Source organism: Diachasmimorpha longicaudata, chromosome 2 (genome assembly GCF_034640455.1).
Source record: "Diachasmimorpha longicaudata isolate KC_UGA_2023 chromosome 2, iyDiaLong2, whole genome shotgun sequence".
Taxonomy (NCBI): domain Eukaryota; kingdom Metazoa; phylum Arthropoda; class Insecta; order Hymenoptera; family Braconidae; genus Diachasmimorpha; species Diachasmimorpha longicaudata.
The window spans coordinates 3,887,899-3,909,923 of NC_087226.1; the positions used below are offsets into that span (position 1 = coordinate 3,887,899).

At 35.1% G+C, this 22,025-nt stretch overlaps 1 protein-coding gene across 1 annotated transcript in view; it reads left to right on the forward strand.

Annotated features, from left to right (window-relative positions):
• The first annotated feature begins 10,709 nt into the window (after positions 1 to 10,709).
• The window catches only part of LOC135159742 (protein windpipe), a 31,808-nt gene continuing 20,492 nt past the window's right edge, over positions 10,710 to 22,025 (forward strand). Inside the window, exon 1 of the mRNA XM_064115745.1 lies at positions 10,710 to 11,077. The gene's annotated coding sequence lies outside the window, so the exon portion shown is untranslated. The remainder of the gene's footprint in view (positions 11,078 to 22,025) is intronic.

The following is a 22,025-nucleotide window of genomic DNA, read 5'->3' on the forward strand; positions in this document are numbered from 1 at the left end:
AGATGATAAGTGAAAAAGGGATAGACTGCCATCGAATATTATCAGTGCACATCTTTATAAAGAACATGTTTATATTTTAAAGATTTTCATAAAACAATTTTATCGTAATAAGTCAAGTTCTTAGTTCTAAATACATTTTCCATGAATATCGATTCGAGCAAAAAGAATGAAAAACTGATTAAATTGAGTAGAAACTGTGCTGCAATGTCATACTACTCCTTGTCGTCATAATTCCAAAATATATTCTTTGAGAAGTACATTATGGTACTTTTAGAACATCTGAATTCTGAGTAAAGACAGGAGAGTACAACGATATTAGGATGAGAATGATTTCAGGCTGACGGACCTCAGACTGAGATCATGTCCACTCCATCAGGTTCTGATCAGAATCTGCTCCTGCTGCCATTATTTTTGAGCAAATTTATTTGATCAGAAGCGGATTAAGTTCTGATGAAAATTGATCGGATCAGATGAAAGTTGAATATCGTTGGGTCGATTTTTGAAGAGGAGTGGCCCCTGGCCAGATGAAACCTGACTCCAGTTAGTTCAATTGCTGATCCTAACTCAGCGTACCTGACCCAAATTTCCATTCGAGTACTTTTTTTGGGTTATGAAGTGGATGTAACCTGTTCCGGTCACACTATAACCTCCATTGACCAATTGCGCATCAGAATTTAACAGAAATAGTTAAAAAATGTAATATCCAAATGATAATATCGCAGTCTATGAAAACAGAAATTGATTTCACTCCGAAAATCAAAGTTTACCCTTTTAAATTATTATAATTAAATAGACGAGAGTTGATTTAACCAAAACCGTTATTATATTCATAATAAACGAGCCCGAAAATAGATTTTTAAAAATATTACATTTTGAAACAGAAAAAAATAAGAAACCACTGGACACGGAGAGAAAAATTATTGAAAAATTATATGTCTGTTCCGTCATCTGCCAGCCAAAACAATATTTAGTAAAAATTACGGAACAGTTACGTATTTTTTCACTGACCGTTTCGCACCTTTTCTTAAACGTTCTGGACTTTTTCCTGAAATTTCGCTGAAAAAGTGCGTAACTTCCTTAATTTTTCTCTCAGTGGATCGATCTGTTCCAAAATCTAATGAAGACCAAGTTCGCGTGAAGACCCATCGACCGCATCTTGATCACTGCAAGCACATGATTTATTATTAAGAATTCATTTACCCAACTTGAGATACATACACACATTCTTACTCACACATCTATCAATTTCCTGGAAAATTTTGGAAGCTCATTTTCGTCCCTCGTTTCGCCCTCTGGAGTTCTAATTTACACCCGAAATTACTTTCGGTACCGTGAAATCTTAAATCCCAACATTTCTCTCCCCCCAACTGATCGCAATTCAGTGTCACTCTCCCAAAAATTGTTGATCAACTCTCCACAAAAATTCATTTATTTCCCAACATTTTGAATGACTCATTCACCAAGATTAATTCCTAAAGCAAAAAAATGGATCTAGTAATTACCTCCTGTCACGTATGTCATCCTGTTATCTCGGTGCAAATGTACTGTACCCGATGCGTAATACCAATCGTTTCCGTTGAAATTTTTCCGCATGAAAAAAAAAACATTCTAGATGAATAATAATTCTCCTCATAATACAAATAAATTCCGTTTAATGATAGAAATAACGATCCTCGCCTCGAGATATTAGATTTCTTGGCGATGCCGGAGATCGTAAAGATCAATCGATCGCAAAACCTCAGAAATCATAAGACGTTAGAACGATAGTGATCGTAGGCTCATTTTAACCAGCGAGAATAATCGAGAGCGATCAGCTAATAATTTTTCAATAATTTCCCCGGGGCTACCTATCTACATGCGTTATATGCGTTATATGCGAGTCTCTTATATCGATCCATCGAGACATATATTACGCAAACTACTGTAAAAGTGTCTTATAAACGCCCTTTTCCTTCCGCACATATGCACATACTGTGTTTATATTTTTCTGGTGTTTTTTCATTGAATTTTTTCTTGTCGGTTGATCCCTTCTGTGCCGTCAATGTGCATAACTCAGGGTAACGTCACCTGAATTCACCGCTGGTAGCGGTTAGGGGCTCGGGAATTTGTTAGAGTTTTACTCGTTCACCGTATCGTTTACACTCCACTGCGCTCGGCTAAGTCTTTCTTCTTGGGAAGTGAAAGAAGACAGATGAAGAATGAGTAGGATATGGACGACTCTGTTTCCATATTTATTTTATGGTTCAATGGATTACTTCATTCCCAGTGCATTGAGAGAAAAATTTATTTCCATCGAGGATTAGTATTTCTGAGAGAAGGAAATATTTTTTGGATCTTTCCGAGGCATTTTCTCGTATTAATTTTTAGGACTGAAGGGGATTGAAGAGGAGGGAAATTAAGAAATTGAAGATATAAGATGAAAATTCTGGGAAATTCCAGAATGTTGAATGAAGTGAAGAGGAGAATACCACTGTTCACGGATAGTTCCGGGGGAATTTAAATATTTAGAGCAGAAATTTCATATTTGTTCTCCCCAAACCGCATTTTATGACTTTTTTTTATAAATTTAAGTACCAGAACTCATATAATTCATATTAGTTATATAAATTCATGTAAAATCATATGTACCAGAGGTGTTTGGTTTTCAATTAATTTTTGGAGAAGAGTTGGATTGGAATTTATAGTGATCTGTTATTTTTCTGCGTATTTCTGACTATCGAATAACGAAAAAAGTTGAACTTTCCATGAAAATTGAATGGGTTAGCAAATTTCCAGGTGCCAAATTTTTCTTTAAGACTTTACCTTAAGGGGTTACATGGGTTTCACGGTTTCAAAAAATCAATTTTTTTTTTATCTTATTAAATTCTATAACATCTCTAGAATATTGTCCTAAATTTTCAAGTTGATCCGAGTAATAGTTTCGGAGATACAGCCCTGAAAAGACGGACGCTCCAGGTGAGGTAATTCAAAGTGTCTAGAGCCGTTTAAAGTGTCTAGAGCCCAGATAAGCCAGGGTTCGTCATCGACAGGAGCAAAAGGATGCCCTGGACATTTTAGCTGCAGCAGGTTCTCTACTTTATGGCCCAGGAATCGACGATTCAATGTAAGTTGAAAAAAAAAATTTTTTTCCCCACTTTTATTGTCTCCAAAACTTTAAACGCGTTTTTCTCAAAACTATGTTTTCAAAGTCGGTTGTCAAGATTTCTCGCGAACTACTCAACCGATCTTAATGAAATTTTACACAAGTCTTCGAGATATTATTTACAAGGTCTTGAACGAAGGATTTTTTTTTTTTAATTACAACTATTTAAAAATTGAAAAATTTCGAGAAATTTTCATCAAAATTTGCATTTTTTTATAAAAATGTCTGCCAAAAATCGAATTTTCATTTTTTTTTTTCCTTCGTCCAATACCTAATTTATTGTCTTTACTAAAACACGAATTTTTTCCGTTCATTTCAGATAATCCTGAAAGAAGTTCTGCTGACAACGCGGAGGCACCTTTTTTCCGAGGGACTGCCGGAAATGGCGTCGTAATGGCCGCCATCTTGATATTTTTTTTTGAAAATTTCACAAAATGTTTATTAAATATGTATCTTTTAAATAATAAAAAGTTTCATCTAAATATTTCATTTTTTACATGCAAAACAAATTATTGAAAAAAGGCCGTTTTTTGCCCGACGAAACCCATGTAACCCCTTAAGAAGTTTTCGTCTCAATCTTGATTTTGATACGTTCGCGGCCATGTTTAATGGTATAGTTAGCTTCCGGATGGATGTCGCGTTTGGCCTCAGAATTGCGTCGATTTTTCGCAAACATTGCGATTCGCATCTACGAGATCCGATTTTTTAATGTGTTGAACGGAGAGAAAAGTCGCAGAAAAATTACTGTGCCGAGCATTAGAATCGAGGTGCATCAAATTCTTATCAGCACCATAAATTCTGTTGTGAATCTTGTAATTAATGTCCTGTGACTTCGTAAAATTTACGAAACAGCACAATAAAATTTGAAGGTCTATCATTTTTTATTTGAGTTTAAATGAGAAATTACTAGAAATATTTTGAAAATTCCTGTATAGATGAGTTTATTTTATTGTGTCTTCCTCCATTTTTTACTGCGTCCTACAGCTATTTTTCGCTAACTCATTGTGATTGGTTAACGATGACCACCGAATATATCCAATTATTGCCGGCGTTGGACCCCGTCATAGGACCTGTTGCATCAGTCAGTTGACATCCATCTCCTCGTCGCTCATTAGACTTTAAATTTTAGCGAGGCTGATTAGGAAGTTTTCCTATGGTGAGAAAGAAATGTTACTAGGCGGCATGGTAATTTTTCTCAGGCCTGCAGTTTGCCCTGAGATTCTAAGGCAGCGCAGTAATTTTTTTCTGAATGGTACTATGAGAATTCACAGATTTTGCTCTCCACATACTAGTTTTTGTAGGAACAGAAGAGAATAATTCTGAAATCATCGGAAAATACTCTGTACTCTTTTCATTCAACCACTGGTAGTCTTCCTTATTGACAAGACACGCGACTAAAAATCCCTAGGGCACTGAAAGCCCTGAACGATAATAATCGATAGTATTTTCATAGTAATTTTCACTTCTTCGAGTTTGGAGAAGTACCAATGACAATCACCGCGCGACAAGAAGTGAATATCAGTAAGAACAATAAATTTAGAACTGTCGATGAAATAGCTTGATAATTCTATAGATTTGGAAATATTTTCACTCAGATAGATAACTTTTCCAAGAAAAACAGATAGCGCCAATGCTCAATAAAAGAATTGAACTGTTAACTTTAATTGCTTAAAAGGTTTCATGGTTTAAAAACTCTTTAAAATATGAAAAATAAAAAGGAATGACACTGCTCAATTCAGAGAGAACTCGAAGGTCAAGTTTTTTAGACATCTCACTTAGCCTACATATGACCTGAGACCAAGTTTCAAGCTATAGAATATTATTCCACTCAACTACGATTTCATTGCTAATAAAATCACTCAAACATCGTATAAGTTCTATCAATCTTCAAGTAATTATTGTTCTCACATTTTTTTCATACACTCCCATTGTTTCAATATACGATAAAAAGAAATTAATTGACTTCTGTGAAGTGCAAACACTGAGATTCAATCTATTTGAACTAATTGACTCCTCTTTATTCATTAAAATCTCAAAATTTGTTTTCTTCCTAAATGAAATTCAATTTATTTCGGCAGTAAAATTAATTAAAAAATTGTGTGTTCATATATTTAACTTATAAAATGGAAACACTAAATGCTTTCAATGTTTATGATTTTTATTCAGTTCGTCTGACTAATTCAGGCGCGAAATAATAATTTTTCGACTGTCTTTTTTTCGAAAAAAACCCTATGACTCGAGTAGTAAAGGTACAGCAGCTTTAAAGAACAGATTTTCCAATTATTACAAGAACCAATCACAGTCATGATGGGACACATTAATTTTCATTGGCTTGGGTGACCCTTGTGCTTCGTCCTGTTACGTACAAAGATCGCAGTCCAACGTATGCTATTTTACGAGTTGAGATACACGTGCGGATAGTCACGCAGCGTCGATGTATTTTCTGTCACAGGCGTCTCATACGACGGTGCTACGTTGATTCTACTGTAGACCATTCATAGAGTGAAGGCTACTATTATAAGGGGCCCAATTATTCAATGATAGTCCGACCTTTCCGGAAAATATGTAAATAACTGAGACAAGAGGAAACGGAGAAAACAAAATCACCAATTTTTTTGCGGAAATTGAGATAAAAATTACGGTGCCGTCTTGTAAACGTATTTAACGTACGTTTGACTGTTTGGGACGATAAAAAGACTTGTGGTACATGGAAAAAAGTGAATAGGGGAGATTACTATATGTATAGAATATTTGAAAATGCCCTGCAAGGGGACCCGGGTATATGGGTCCCATTTCAGGGACATTATTACCAATACAAAACTTGATTATTACCTGGAAGCTGTTAGGAGGACGCGCAAAGGGGAGAGGTCACCTATTGTTGATCCTTTAGTGTAAATATATCTAAAATTTTAATTGATTGATTGGTGTTGATGAATATTCACATGAATTAAATTTCAGTTCAACTGATTTTGTTGTAAAATTAAAAGGTTTTATAAAAATGATATTGCTCCTAAAGAATATAATCGAGGAAGTTGTTTATTCGAATTTCAAATGTTCTGAACCTTTGTTGTAAACAAACCAAATTTGAAATTAAACCATCGCTCAATTATAAAATAATGACATCTATATTATTCTAATGTCATCTAAAAAAATTTGAATTATTCAGATAATGACATGTAAATTATTCTGAAGTGATGATAACTACAACCCAAAACATTCCATATTGGTTGTAAGTTTTCATAATGAGCTTAATTGGTACGGAATGATATCAACAATTTTTACAGATTGTGCACTACCCTGTAGAATTTTAGACATTGTTCATGATCTCAAACCCTCTATCATCGATGCTATTGATGAATTTTTCGAGATTGTAAAGTCAAAATCTAATGAATCAATACAGTCCAGACATTAATTCTATTTATTTCCAATTTATACCTGATAAGATTTCTAAAGAAATTTCAAATGCTCATTAAAAAAAAGTTTAATTGTTACACAGAAAGAAAAATTCTTTATAAATTCCGTGCTTATTCTGTAATCTGTCAGTCAAAATAATATTTGGTAAAAATAACGGAACTATTACGCACTTTTTCCGTGAACTTTCAGAAAAATTCAAAACGTTCCAAAAAATTATGGAACATTCCGTGAAAAAAATGCGTAACTGTTCCGTAATTTCTACTGAAATATTTTTTGACCGACAGATCACGGAACAGGCACGTAATTTTTCAAGAATTTTTCTCGCGGTGTCACTCGGGAGAAAATATGGAGACATTTAATATTAATTAGATGTTAAAAATAACAGGACCAACTTCCAAACAGTAAGAATTGAATATAAAATTACGCTGGTTTATTTGTGGCTCTGAAATTGGACCCTAGACTCCGAAAACCTGGATATTATTCATTCTCAACACGGGAAAAATCCCGGTCCGGTTGACTCTTAGAAAAGAATTCATCACGACCCACCGGATTTACCTCCGACGCTCAATCTAATTCACGTCTTGAAGAGTCGTTTAATGTTTTTGATGCAGTGGAACCATGAAACGCTTCTATATTCAAATCAAAATTTTTCATGGAGATTGAGTTTAGTGATTCATGGATGAAATGCGTGAATTATCTCTGAGACTCATATCTCAGAAAGTTATTCATTCAGAGTGGCCAGAGTATTTTGTCACTCCAGGTGTTGAAAGTAATAGAATATTCAAATTCATTTCAGTTGCAGAAGAGTATTAAAAATATTATTGATTATTTCAATGATTCTTACCATTTAAAGATGAATTCACCTCTTTCTTGGATAATTTTATAAATTAAAATAATGCAGTCGGAGAAAAATACACCAAATTCAACTAAATATATCTTGTTGGATGGATATTCTTTCGTATAGAAATATAATTCCATTGGTTCAACGTTTTAATTCTTGACTTTCTCAGTGTTACGTAGATAATGAAATATTTTGTTGAAAATAGGTCATTATTCCATAAAAAACATTTTATTGCATGTGATTCCATTGATATCGTCTACAACAAGTTTTCAGATCAACGAAGGGTGATACATTCACATAACTATTACAATTCGATGAAATATTCAGGCGATACGAACCAATATACGATAAATTTGAACCCTCATTTGATTGAAGCATGAGGTTCATGTTTGGAGCCCTCAGAATAAACGATTGAAGCACACTTTAATCACGCAGGCCTCTTAAACTGCCGACATATTTCGTTACATCAATCCGTTATTTCGTTGACACTATTCAGCAAGACCGAGTGGTTGAGTCAAAAAATAATCGTTTCGTTTCACTAAATTTTTCACCCAGTGTAGGAAAAAAATTTATCTTTTTTGTGAAACGAAATGAGTACTACAACAAATGTTATTATAACAAGTCGACGATCTCTCTTAGCTTCCGAAATATTGATCAAAAACTCGATTCAGCGATGAATCAACTCATTTATCGAGCATTCCTAAGCGATATTAGGTTTATCCAGCCAAATTTTTAGATAAAAACTGAACAAAACAACTGATTTAGATAACGTTCTGAAGATAATGGAGTCCTCCTGAAGGTTTTTTGTCGTGTTAGATATTTATTCAATAGCAAAATTTTATTCAAATTCTTTAGGTGAATTGTTCAAAAACGCTGTTGCAAAATGACTACTTTCTGTTTAAAATTGTCGGTTTTGGAATTGAAATACAATTTTTTGAAATCTGGGTAACTTTTCACGTGTTTAACTGGGGCGACTCGAGGATTTTTCAATTAAAAATTGATTGGAATAGATGCTGCATCATTGAATGCAGTAAAAAACTGATATGGATTGACTGTTTTGTTGTCGAAGAATAATCACAGAAAGGTCACAAATTTACATAATTAAGAATAATTACAATGGAAAATATACCATTACATTTCAGCTGTCGACGCACAATGCAATCAATCAAGTGAGACTATATCCTGTCAGAAGGTTGTGCTCCAATATGAACCGTTTTACAACGCATAAATTTTTTACGCAGACTGTTGCGCGACGACAACCTTAAATTAAAATTTCAGATAATTAAGAAATTTTGAGCAAAAGGATGACCGGAATTTTCAGCCTCGAATACTCAATCGAAACATGAATGCTGAACAAGAACTAATTGACTGACAACTTAATGAACTATTGATTGACTGAAGGTCACAACGGGAATCATTTTTATAATCGTTACATTCGACTTCTCATTCAGTTCTCAATGCGATGATAGTAGTACAAATGATGCAATCGATCATATCCATGATGGACCTTGGTCAATGTGCGGTGTATAGCACAGGATATTCAGACTCCTGAGGCAAAAATGGTCCCAAACCATTAGAAATTTTCTATTCGATCAATGGATTCTATTTAGAACGAATAACCGTTATTAGTTATCCTAAAAATATAATTAAAAAATAATAGAACAACGACATATAATGAATAGTGATGAATCGCCCAGAGGAAATCAAAACCATTAGTTCTTCATTCTGAGAAATCCTCGAATAAAACCCCTGCGTACCATCACAATTTCTCGTGTACTTGCACGAAGAAAAGTGAATGGAAAAGATAACTATGGTATAGTTATATTATATAGAATATGGGAAATTTTACCATTAAAATATAGTAAATGGTTTTTTCACTCGACCTTCGTGGTAGTTTTTATCACGTAGATCGGTAGAAATGACATTGATCTATAGTATCTATAGTGATCATAGTACAGATAACTATACGTTGTAACAATCATGACGAATTATAATGGGACGCGCGCTTTGCCGTTGTGGATATGGTAAATTATATAACATTTACTCTCGGGTCCATCACCCTATTTAATATAGTGGCAACTATTTAATACATATTAATGGTAACTATATTAATGGAAACTAGTCGTTCTGTAATTTTTTTAATTTCATAAAGTATTGCTTATTGTTTACTATGTTATGTAAATTTTCCATCAAATATAGAATCCTTTACTATACCTCACAGTGAAGGGTACCATGTGAAATAGTATTTCTCATTTTATCTATCAGGTGTGTTATACCATCGAGAATCGTACCATGCCCTATTGTAATCCTTACTACAGCATACTATGACATAGTAATGCTTACAAAAGTATTGTCATTCTTATTAAAAGTAAATATAAAGTAATGGGTCATAAGCAATTCTTCAATTTGAAGCCATTCATTAGTTTCATATGAATTATCATTACCTTATTATAAATAATATTTTTATTATATTTTTTATGATATACATATGTATAATATACATAGCTTAACATACCTATGCGTCCAAAAAAGCTGAAATAAAACGTTACATATTTTTTCAAAAGGAAATATATCTTAAATAACATTTGAACACATTTTAATGATAATGTTTGCACATGTATTGAATTTCAATTTAATTTCTCATTATAGTCTGATGAAAGTCCAAGCCTATTCTACACGACATAAATCGGTAACGCAAAACGTTACATTCTTTTTTTTAATTAATTGGGTGGGGCCAAATGGTATAATGACCGTTGTAGTTTTTTACCTACCCCTCCCAGGATATACGCGGTAACCCATCTTAATTCACTACCCGCAATTACCTCCAAATTAACTCATATTTAACTCTGAATACTTATAACTATCTCCACATGCACTGCTTTTGTTTTCCGATGATGAAAAATTCTTCTATCATTGGGACTCGAACCTCTGCGCGACTAGACATAGGTCATAGGGCCAGCGCAGTGACGAGCCCTAAACGCCCAAAAACGTCTCCCTATTTTTTTTCTTTTTTTATTAGAGGACTAATGCATCTGGTTTCTCCCCGTATTTCTAGTATTTCTTCACGCGTCCCAAGACCGATTACACACCTACCGTCGGCTCTTCTCCAGGGGTACCGCGTGTCAGTGTCAAACTGCTGAGCTCGAGAATTCCCACACACTCGTACGACAACGTTAGCGCAAGTGGGAAAAGATCGGAAAAAAGGAGAGAATGATACAGAGAGAGAGAGAGAAGAAAACAAGTGGCAGAGGAGTGAGGGTTTTTCGTGTACCGATTGTGGGGGTCCTGGTGAACGTGAAAGCAAGAGACAGAGTGATCGCTGCCACTGGCAGCCAGCACACGTATACAGCAAACACGGTGGCCACATCCAACAGAGTCCGTATACTCCTCCGCAGTTCTCACTCGACCACGATCAACGATAGATTGGATCGTTTCTCTCGGTTACCATCGATTTTTATCGCGCCTTCCGGCTCACAAATTCGAGTGAATAAATAAATGTTTTATCAGAGATCGAACGTTATGGTGGGCAGCCAGAGTTTCAGATGAAAATCAAATGAACTGTGAATTCATTCAGAACACATTTGCTGTTTGTGAAAGAAAATCGATTTTCGCAGATTTTTTAAGTTTGATTTTTAACCATCGTCGAGTGAATCAGTTGGATTTTTTGGATTTCCCCGGTGGTAAGGGTCATTTCCTTTAGTATTCAATTCTTGAGTTCTTGACAGTATTTTCGGAATGAAACGGTGATAATAACAAATGGAAATATTGAATAAATAGGTTGATAGTTTTTTGAAGCAGTGGAATCGTTCAGAAAACACCTCAAAAATTGACAAATTCTCTTAGGGGGAGGGAATTTACGAAGTTGTTTGTGAAATTAAATTACCCGTCAATTGTGATTATCAGTCACATTTGAGGGGTAATTATGTCGAATTATTTGAAATCCGAAAAAAGTTTTGCCAGCGCATTTTATACAGTTTTACTTGAATTTTCGATTCAACGAGAAAAATTCAACGGAATTACAATTTCTCCAGAAATTCAATTAGGTGACAGACAAGTCACGTAGATTTTCAATGAATTTTATCGAAATTCTAGAAAGTGCAAAGATTTTAAATCAACTTTCATGATTTTTCACAAAACAATTACATTATTATCCAAAAATCCATCCTCCCCCACTTTTTCAAAAATTACATATTTTTACACACTAAATTCCTCAAAATTTCAGCGCAAAATATTACCTATTAAAAAACCCCTGACCGGAAATGTCCGTGGAAAATTTTCAATGTCGCAATTAATTCCAAAGAAACATTCATTGGAATTTCTTTTCAATGACTTGAATAATATTTTTTGCCGGAGAATAAAACAAGTCAACGATACATTTTGACTTTCACTGCCCTCCCCTCCCCCTCCCCCCTCAACGTTGATAATTGCGAAGAGGTTTGTCCAATGGAGTGTAATGACGCCCGAAGATGTATAACATGGGTCAAGGCCTCAGTATCTACCCCCCTCGCCACCTCTTTCAGTCATTCCCATTTGAGGCTTCCGTTCGTCCCCGTTGGTTTTTTCATAATTCTAATTGTGTGGTTTAGACACTAAAATTACTCAACGCGACTGCAATAATCATATGATCGGTGTAATTATGACAAAATGAGTAAAAAAAAATTTTCCATTTTTTTTTTAACCCTCAGTTAAATTGTATTGCAATTGGAGATGAGATGTGGCAAATGTAATTTTTATTCTATCGGTGTTGTGAATTTTTTTTTTTTGTTACGCGACTGATCGCGTCTCGTAATATTATATATCGACTATATCGGCGATGACTCGAGATGTCTCGACGCGAGAATGAGGCGGACGTCTTCGACTCCACCTTCTCACATTTTTATTTTATTTTATATTAATTTTTTTATTCTCCTTTTCCTCTTTCGGTTTCGCTCCTTTTGATACCGCAGGAGAAACGGGGAATGACTTGTTCTACCAACGAGAATTCCCACGCTACGTTGACATAAAAATTATTGTAGTCGATATGTCTGTTGCAGTTGTTGTTTATTGAATTTGGGTTTTAATGGGTTTTTGAGTTTTGTTTGGTTTGGTTTTGGGTCTGAACGTGGGTAAAATTGGAATGCGGGGGAATACGGATGCGGTGTGATGTTGGAGCACTCTCTCTTTTTTTTTTTCATTTTCTATTTTTAGAGAGAAATAGGAGTGGGGCTGACACGTAATAGTTGAAATTTTTTTTGTCTTGGGATACACTGGAAACCGGAGGAATCCATTTGATTCTCATTTTGGACCGGAAATTATTGTTTTCACAGCAGTTCCGGGGGCGAGAGGTTTAACTATATTTTTTTAGTAATTGAGTCTTGATAGATCGATGAAAATCGATCTTGCGGGGGAATTTCAAGTGAACTTTTTGAAAAAACGATTATTTTGCTGACATTTTTGTTAAATAACTTAACATACAAATTATTCGCTAGGAATAAACTGACGATATTTTTTACGGCCATAAAATTTGTTTCTACACATAAAATTCCGTTGTTAATAGCTTATTAAGGGTTAACAACTATTTTTACAAATAATATGGAATGCACTATAAATTTATTTGAATAAATAATTTAAATAATTGAATTAGATGATTAAATTGTGTGGAAATAATAAATAAAAATGTGGTGAGCATTCAACGTTACTTAACTGATATTTCATATGATCATTTAAGTGACGTTGTGACGAAAATATTTTTTGCGAGCTCGAACAAACGACAAATTTTGTGCTCCAAAATTGATTGTTTATCAATTATTGGACAGTGAGAATGTTCGTTATGTCTAAAAAATTCTAATTATTATCTTGATTCATTGGTCTTCTTATAACAATAAACCTTTGCATTTTTCCGGGATTTTAACAGCGTTTTTTAATGGGTCAATATGAAGTTAAAATTTAGACCTGCGGAGTTTACATAATAAAATAATTGAAATTGCTCCGGAACATTTACATGTGCAATGTACGTGAACTTACGCGGTAGATGTGATGTACACTATAACTACGTCGCCATTTTCAAATGAAAAATACTTGAGGTAGTTCCACTTTTTTGCGGAAAATTCAACGAGTATTGAAAACTGAAATATTTCCAGAATTTGATAATCTCACGATGACATTGGGAGTCGTCATTTGTTTCTCAACTTGATTATTAATTCTCCTTCTGAAGGAAGAGAGAATGAAAAATCAAGATTTAAGCCTATGCCCTACTGGCTTTACGCCAGTGCCTTTGAGCCAGTGTCTTACTGGTGAAAATTAATATTTCCAAGTAAATAAAATATTAGACTTGGAATTTTTGATTATTATAGGTGAAATAGTCAGTAGTAATACCCGGAGTGTTTGAAGATAATCGGATATTTCCTGAAAGCTTCCTGGCAAACAAAGACACTGTCAACTTTTGCAGGAAAACTGGAGGGAAATGCCCCATTTATTGTCAAGCACGAGAAGCATTTGTCGGATTATTTTTCGCGTCTCAGGTGAGAAATGGCCATCCGGGGAAATGTACATAGAAGTGAGGTGGATCCTGGATCGGAGATCCAGGAGCCTGGAAGACCCAGCGTGGAAGCAATCTTGATTCCATCGTTTAATCCTATGTTGATCCAACTTGCTCTTTCGAATGTCAATCCAATCTTGAAAGAGTCTCGTTCTTCTAGGCTTGAGGGCTCATGATAAAACGAAGCTTGATATCATTGTCGAATCCAATACTGATTCAACCTCAGACGTTAATGTTCCATTTAGCCCATATATATAAATTAAGTGCCTCAATGTACTTTAGTGAATTATATTCCACTAAAATACTTGGAGGAGTCATCAATGATAATTAATTATTTGGGGATTACGGGGCAGTTCGAAGGGTTGATAGAGGATTGTTGGTGAAGCGTCGACTGAGGATGGAAATTCCAGTCTGGGTACATCGTGAGTTTTGAGAAACTTCATCCAACCTTGGTTTAACCTTGAGAATCTAGGCTCAATCCACCTTGGTCCAATTTTCATCCCATCGTCCATTCGCACCTGTGGATTTCCGTGTATAATATATAATAATATATATAATATATAATATATAATATCGTAAAGTTTTCCAGTCAATTTCTTAATTTTTCCTAAACGTTGTCGTTTTGGTGTTCGATTAAAAAAAAAATAATAGAAAATTCCAATCGATTTCAATAACTGGAGCAAAGAAATTGTTTTCTTTCTGTTAATGAACTCTTACTGAAATATTCTCTATCATATTGCATCATCGATGACTTAGAAAGTAACAGACAAAAAAAAATCATCGCCGGTATTTCGTATGGTACGATTTTGTTGGAAATCGGTAACGGGATTCTATAAAAGTGTAAGGAAGAATAACGGAATAATCCAGACGGTTCTTGTATTTGTCGAAACGTTAAAAGGTGAAAATACACAGTTGGCTTTGCGGATCGTTGCCACTTGCGGATTTTCACTGTATTCTACCGATGACGATTATTCAGATTGCAATCTTACCGGGGATTTCCATGTCTGTCAAAGGTTGAAAAACCAGTTGATGTCATTCAATTTATGCGTATCAAATTGATTTATCGGTTTAATGGATTTGAAGCCTTATAAGAGTAATAGCATATTTACAGGTTGTTTATGAACGGCAATGGTGAAAGGTTTTATTGGGATGAGGCTTTTAGTCAATAAGTTCATTAAATATTTATTTATAAACGGTGATTTTTCGAGATTTAATTGGAACTTTCCATCCAGTTTATTGACAGCTCTCTTAATGACTCGGTGCGTGAAACGTTTCGAGAGCCATCACCTCATTTTTTTGCTGTTTTATTGATAATATATCGGTCTATTTTATGATTTACTGTAATGATTCAATACGATCATGTGATGGAGTTATAGTTTCAACGCGTAATTGTATGGGGAGAGTGTTACTTTGTTGAAAAAATTGTTGCGGAGATATCTCATATAATTGGTGTCATGTACAAGAAAAAATTTTTGTTTGAATTTTCTCGGGAAAATTCCGGAAATTTTTGGGATATTGCAATTCCATTGAACTTTGAAAGCTTTAAAAATTGGGAATTTCGTGGGAAAATTGAAGGGAACCGTTAATTTCTGCCCCAGTTTTGGCGGAAAATGAGTAGAAAAACAGAAAATTCTGGTAGATATTGTCTTGACTTTAGATTTATATGGAAAAAATTATTAAATTTCCAATTATCATTGAAAATTCAACTGAATTCATCAGCCAATATTCATGTCATTGCATCTGAGGAGCAGTACATTGTTAAATGAACTGTATCAGAACAAGTCTGTATGATTTATGAGAAAATTTAGTGGCAAAATATTTTTTATCAATTTTCCGCGGAGAATTCTGAAAATTTTACGCCTATTGCAATTCCCCCGAAATTTTAGAGTTTCCAAATTTCAGAATTTCGTGGAAACATTTAACAGACCTGTAAAGTTCTGTTCCAATTTTCCCGGAAAATCAGTAGAAAAGCAGGAAATTCTCTGAGATATTTTTGTGAATGTGAATTTAGGAGGAAAACATAATGAAAATTTCGATTTTTTTGACAATTCGACTCAATTACACACCTAATACTCATGAACTAATATCTTATTATTCAACAAGTAATCTTAAATAACAATTCATCAACCATCATCAACATTTGAAATCGTTCTGAAGTATTTCGCTGACGAATCCCTCAATTTGGAAGAATTTTCAAATCCTGTACAATATAATAATTAGATCTTTCAACATAACTGCAATGTTTAGATCTGAATATTGAATACCTGAAAATACCTGCCTCGAATAACTACCTCCAGATCAATTTATTTCTTCTATCAAAAATACCAATTTTTGGTGGAAATAAATTGTGTTCTCAGTACGAATTGCAAAGTCATTAGAAACCGTTTTATTCATTCGTCTGATTCATTCACCGAAAACTACGTCAGTCATGAAAACAAGGAAACGATTGGGGTCAACATCGAACCTGCAATTGTCAGTGATCCATTGCAAAGCTCTGTCATCACGAGTATAACAGAGTTAACAAAGGGACATTATTAGATTGTTCCGCAACGCATGTGAAACCCGTCACACTTCCAGCCAAATCCTCTATTTTACGAAGAAGGATTAAATCTACCTCTCACCTCTTGTAAAATAAGAGAAAGTTGATTGTCATCATCTCATGTTTTTATATAACTTGACGTGTCATTAAAGTGGCTCGACCCCCACGTCGGTATTTTACCGACCGGGACAGTTGCTTTTGAATATTTTCACTTTTCAATTTTCCCAACTAGTTGCATGAATAAAATTCGAAATAATTCTTACATAATTACTATCATCTAAATTAAATTTCGGAAAGTTCTGATATTGTTTAGAACATCTCCTTCTTATAAACAAATAATATAACTCGTTTCCCAAATGGTCGATTATCTTCTACGAAGTGTCAAAAGATTCCTCGATTTTTTTACGTTTAATGATCAAAAATTCAGATTTTAATCAATGAAGGTACTAAAGGGCTGGAGCTACCTTAATCCACGTACAGTCGGTTCACCCGGTGAATTATCAATAGCAATCCCCATTGCTTTACGCTCATTGGAGTACAGGGTAGAAAAGAATAAACACTTCACGTATTTTAACACTTCAAAATTATTATTCAAATACTAGTTGTGACTCTGACGACGGTGACCGAATTGGTTAAATGGCACGGCCGGACGACCGAGCTCGTGAGGTGCGGATTCGAGTCCGGCTTAGGGCCTTGGAATTTTTAATCATTCGGAAACCGTCGAACAGGAATCTAGATCCCGAGAATCATCAAGAAATATTATTTCTCGATGAAGTTTGATGGACGTTTTCTTGGGTCACCAGGAGATTCTGTACGTGATATACAACTTCTAGGGTGAATGCGACGCGGTTGGAGAGGAACTCGGTCCATGATACCGCAAATACAATCTAAAAATCGAGTAGGGTATACATAGAATAAATAAATAAATACTGTTTGTGACTCTCGACACTTACGGGCCTCGTCATGTGAGGCCCAGGGTTTACACTCAACCCCAAAGGGCAATATAGCTCTCTCCTTTTGCACCCATCCTGACCCTCTCTGGTCACCAGATGTATTTTCGGAATAACTACAGCGGATACTCTCCAGGGGGCTTTCCTTTTATCGCGCTCAGAGAAGGGCCTCACAAAAATAAACTAATAAATATTTTCTATATCCGAAAATACAAAACATCGAAAGCCCCGAAATCCAACAAGTCTAAGTCACGATATTTTTCAATAAAAAGAATATTCATTCGGAGCAACAGTTTCGAGGATGATAATAATTTGTGTGTGTTCTTCAAGCAAAGAAACAATCATCTAGATTCATTCGTTTGCCTGTGATAAGAACGTCCAAACCAAGCGCTCAAGTGATTAGAGACCGACGTAATATGTGTGCCAAGTTTCTCGCACTTCTCATCTCCGTAATATTTTTTTTTCTCTTCTCTTTTATTTTGCCTATCTAACCAACAGGCTGAGTAGTGCGCGCGCACTATACAATTTGCCTCGGTATAAAAGGGAAGAGCGTGTCCTCAACGACGTGTAAACGTGACGAGTACACGGGCGGTCTTCGACGGACCGTAGGATATGGTATTACGCAACCGACTAATCGGAAGAGCTGGGGACTGGAATTATAAATCCTTTTTGCTTCTCATCTTCTGTTCAATGGTTGAGCTTGTCGTCGAGTTGGGAATTATTTTCAGGAAGTTTTGCCTCTGTCTTGTTGGAGAGGATTTGGATTATACTGATGTGTTTCGGCGGAGGTACTTCTTTTGTATATTCCGGTCGTTTCTGTCCGCTTTCGGCTAATTGGTCCGATCGAATCCTATGCATGCGGCTGTGGATTCTACACTGCACTGCATTCACTTTCCTATAGACGATAGGAGTAGGCGGGGGAAACCACAGGAAAAATCGTACCGACACAGGCGACTGCTTTATCGACAGTTTCGTACTCAGCGGAGCCTCAGGTTGTGAAAAACTGGGGGGAAATAATTTGTAAATTTGATTTGGAAAAAGTGATGACATGAAGTACTGCTTACTGTTGATTTTCAGAATATTCAAGGTCAAATGTTGAGGAGATGTTGCACCTTATAAGGAAGACTTAGAAATAAACTGAGGGAGAGTTCTTTTACGGAATATGAGTCTTGAAAAATTAGGGAAAAGAGGAAATTGAGGAGTGGGGGTTTTTGAAGACGTCAAATATCTGAGTTTTATTTGGGTAGTGACGACCTGACGACAGTCGGAAAAGTGAGGAAAATGCGGACTTATTTGGTTAGAGTGGGGACTAGGTTTGAGGGTTTAGGGGTTTTAGAGATATTTGGTAAATTTAGGGTAGTTCATAAATGGGGCATTATGGAATTATGGGGGTATGTGACAATATATTGAATGACAAAGTATAAATTGTACGAAGAGAAAGATTCGGTGGAAATGATCGTACCATTTGGTAAACGTGTGGTGGTCTTGGGTAAAATTATCGTAGTATTTGGGAGGATTTGTCGACTGCTTAGCTAAAGCTACTTGATATTTTGGGAAAAATTACCTAACGGCAGGTTCATTTTCTCGGATGAGTAAATAACTGTTAACAAAGCCGTTGAAAAATTATATTAAATCGTGTGGTAATCATTTTCGGATGGCCAAGAAAAAATACGATTACTAAACCGTAAGATAATTTGGTCGAACTGTTGGAATTTCGGTAGTAAAATTCTTGGACGCAGATTTATTTATAAAATAAAACCGATCTTCTATGGGAGAGATACCAATTTTTTAACGAGCAATTGCTTTTGTTCTCGTTAAAAAAGTTCCAAAAATTAGAAAATGATCCCCATATGATACAGAAAATCTTCAAGAGAAAATCTTCTCCATGATATTCTCACAATCGCATATTAAAAACAAACGCAATAATAGCAATGAATTCGTTGACTCACAATTTCGCAAATTCGACAGAGCAACCGATATTTGCTATTGAATAAATTTGTTAGTAATTTTCAAATCGGCAAAGCGCAGCTTCAAACGCTAGATATCAGAGACTATAAAAGTGGAACGATTGTGTAGATAAGATAACGTAAGTGTTAACTACGGCAAAGAGCAAGAGAAAAATATAATTAGCAGAATCGATGATAACTCCGTGTACATCCACCAACATCTTCTGCAAACAAATAGATTTTTTTTTCACAAAAGTGCGGGATAGAAGGATGGAAGGAGGGCTGTTTTACTACAAGGTCAAGGGAATTTCGAGGTCAGAGATATTGCGATAAATTTTGGAACTCTTCACACTCAATTTGTAAACAAATAATGAAGAGTAAATTTTTGAAGAATTTTTTAAGTGTTTTCACACGAACAGTTCCTCAAATTTTATGTAATGTTTTTTCTTGTTTTTGAGGTTATTCTCGTGTTATCGGTTCATTCTCCGAATTTTGCGATTAATCCTGCCGCCCGTTACAAAAAGACGTGCTATCATTCATAATCGGCGCATTTTGTTTTTCAATGTTATCTTGCTTCTGCAATGTTTTATCGATTTAATCTTTAAGAAACTAGAGCATAATTCAAACTTGACTGAAGTCATCTGATAAGATAAAAAATGTGTAATAGTGTTCCGAACAATTACGATGAGTGGTGATGATTAATGATATGATGATTGAACAACATTTTAATCGTAATTCCAATTCGATGTAATTATGATTGAAATCACATTCCGGAATGTGGATGCCATTCCATTATGTACTTGTTCTGATTGGATTAGATATTTATTTTTTCAATTAATTGTCCGTAATTATTTTCATTGCACGGAAAGAAATATTCAGTAAAACGTACCGGAAAAGAAACGGAAAAATCACGTTTCCAGACGTAATGGGGGGGGGGGCGGAGACAAATGCAATAAAAATTATGAAATAGAACTGAAATTTTACGCTTTCGTTACGGAAACTTTCCGCAGAGTTCAATACAAAAATGACTCATCCGTCCAATGATTCGCGGCGTGGGAAATGAACGATCATTGTTTTTGTTGAAAGAAACTGAATAAGTGGACAAGAAGTATCACATATGAAAAAAAAAACGATAATTATCTATAAAAATCCATTCTTATTCCAATAACTTCAATAATTTGTTGTTACATGACACATCATTTCCTCCCAACAAAGCCAAGGATCAGTTTTCCCCCTCCACCTAGACACCACGGAGATGCCCGATGAGTCACGAGGAAGGAATAGCCGGTCCGTTCGTAAAAGTTTACGTATCACGGAATGTAAAAATTACCCGCCAGTTCCGTAAAGAGTATTCAGCGTCCAAGAATTTTTAAATTCAGCGCCGCAATAATTCTGAAACTTTCAGTTAAATTCTACTGGTCCCACAACAATCCCATATCATATTCATACTTCTTCCATGATGGACCAGAGAACTAAAAGATAGATTCACAATTATTCTCTTCCATCCTCACACGGAAAGAGCTTTTGGATGACGATGAGACCTGTATGAGACCTCAGAGGGTGAGACAATGAACAAAATGATAATCAATCACTTTTTAGGTCAAGTTTTCTTGTAAAAATTAGACTTGGGAGCTAATTTTTGTGATAAAAGAAACCTTCGTCCCTGGTTTCACCCCCTGGAGATCTAATTTTTACTAAAAATTTTTTTCCGTGTACCAAAATTACTAAGAAATGACACTCACTAACGGATTACGCACACAAACATGAGAGAAACTACTCGGATAAATGCATAACTAAAAAGAACATTGCATATATATGGAACATGGCGGGTATGGATATAATCGATTCATAATGACAATCGATCATCTCATTATCGATTAGTGGAAAAATCAGGCCCTTTCATCATGAATCCTAGATAAAAAAGTACCGCCGATCACTAATCGAACATAACCAATTTCATGGAAATAATCGATTATTCCATAGTGATAATCGATCATTTAATAATCGAATAGTACAGAAGTAAAGGCAAAAGAGCCATCAACCCCGCGACCACTTGTGATAAATAATTCCCTCTATCATAACCACGCCGGAAAATTTGCGATTATGAAAATTCGATGAAAGGCTTTCTTTATCTTTCTTATCCCATCCACTCTCTCAGATAAGAATAAACCGACTAATTCTTCCACGGAAACGACACATGCAGCAGAAATTCCATCACGTCATGATTGTAAAGTTTCGATAACGGAAGTGTGTACTTCACCCGTATTTTTTCAATTTCAAAATTATGTTCGACGACTCATTCGTATGAATCATGCAGTGCATCTTCAAACATTTACTTGTTCCTCAACGTCAGGTATATTTATTCTCACCCGATCGAAAAAACGTCACATCCGGCTCGATAGTACATGCTCAGAACTTTGAACTCAGTGAATACAACTATTTGAAATAATTATTCAACGTTCAAGTTAGTCATTGGGGTTCTTCCATCTCAATGAATGGTATTGATAACTCGAAAAAATTAACGACAGGGAGAATGAATGAGTTTTCCTTTCATTCTTCCCGCATGAAGGGAAATAAGAAATATTAGTTTCCTCTTCAAGTTCACAATCAGCTGAATTATTAGCGATATTTTGTTTTAGCTTTTATCCTTAGACGATTACGTGAATCACTTAAATT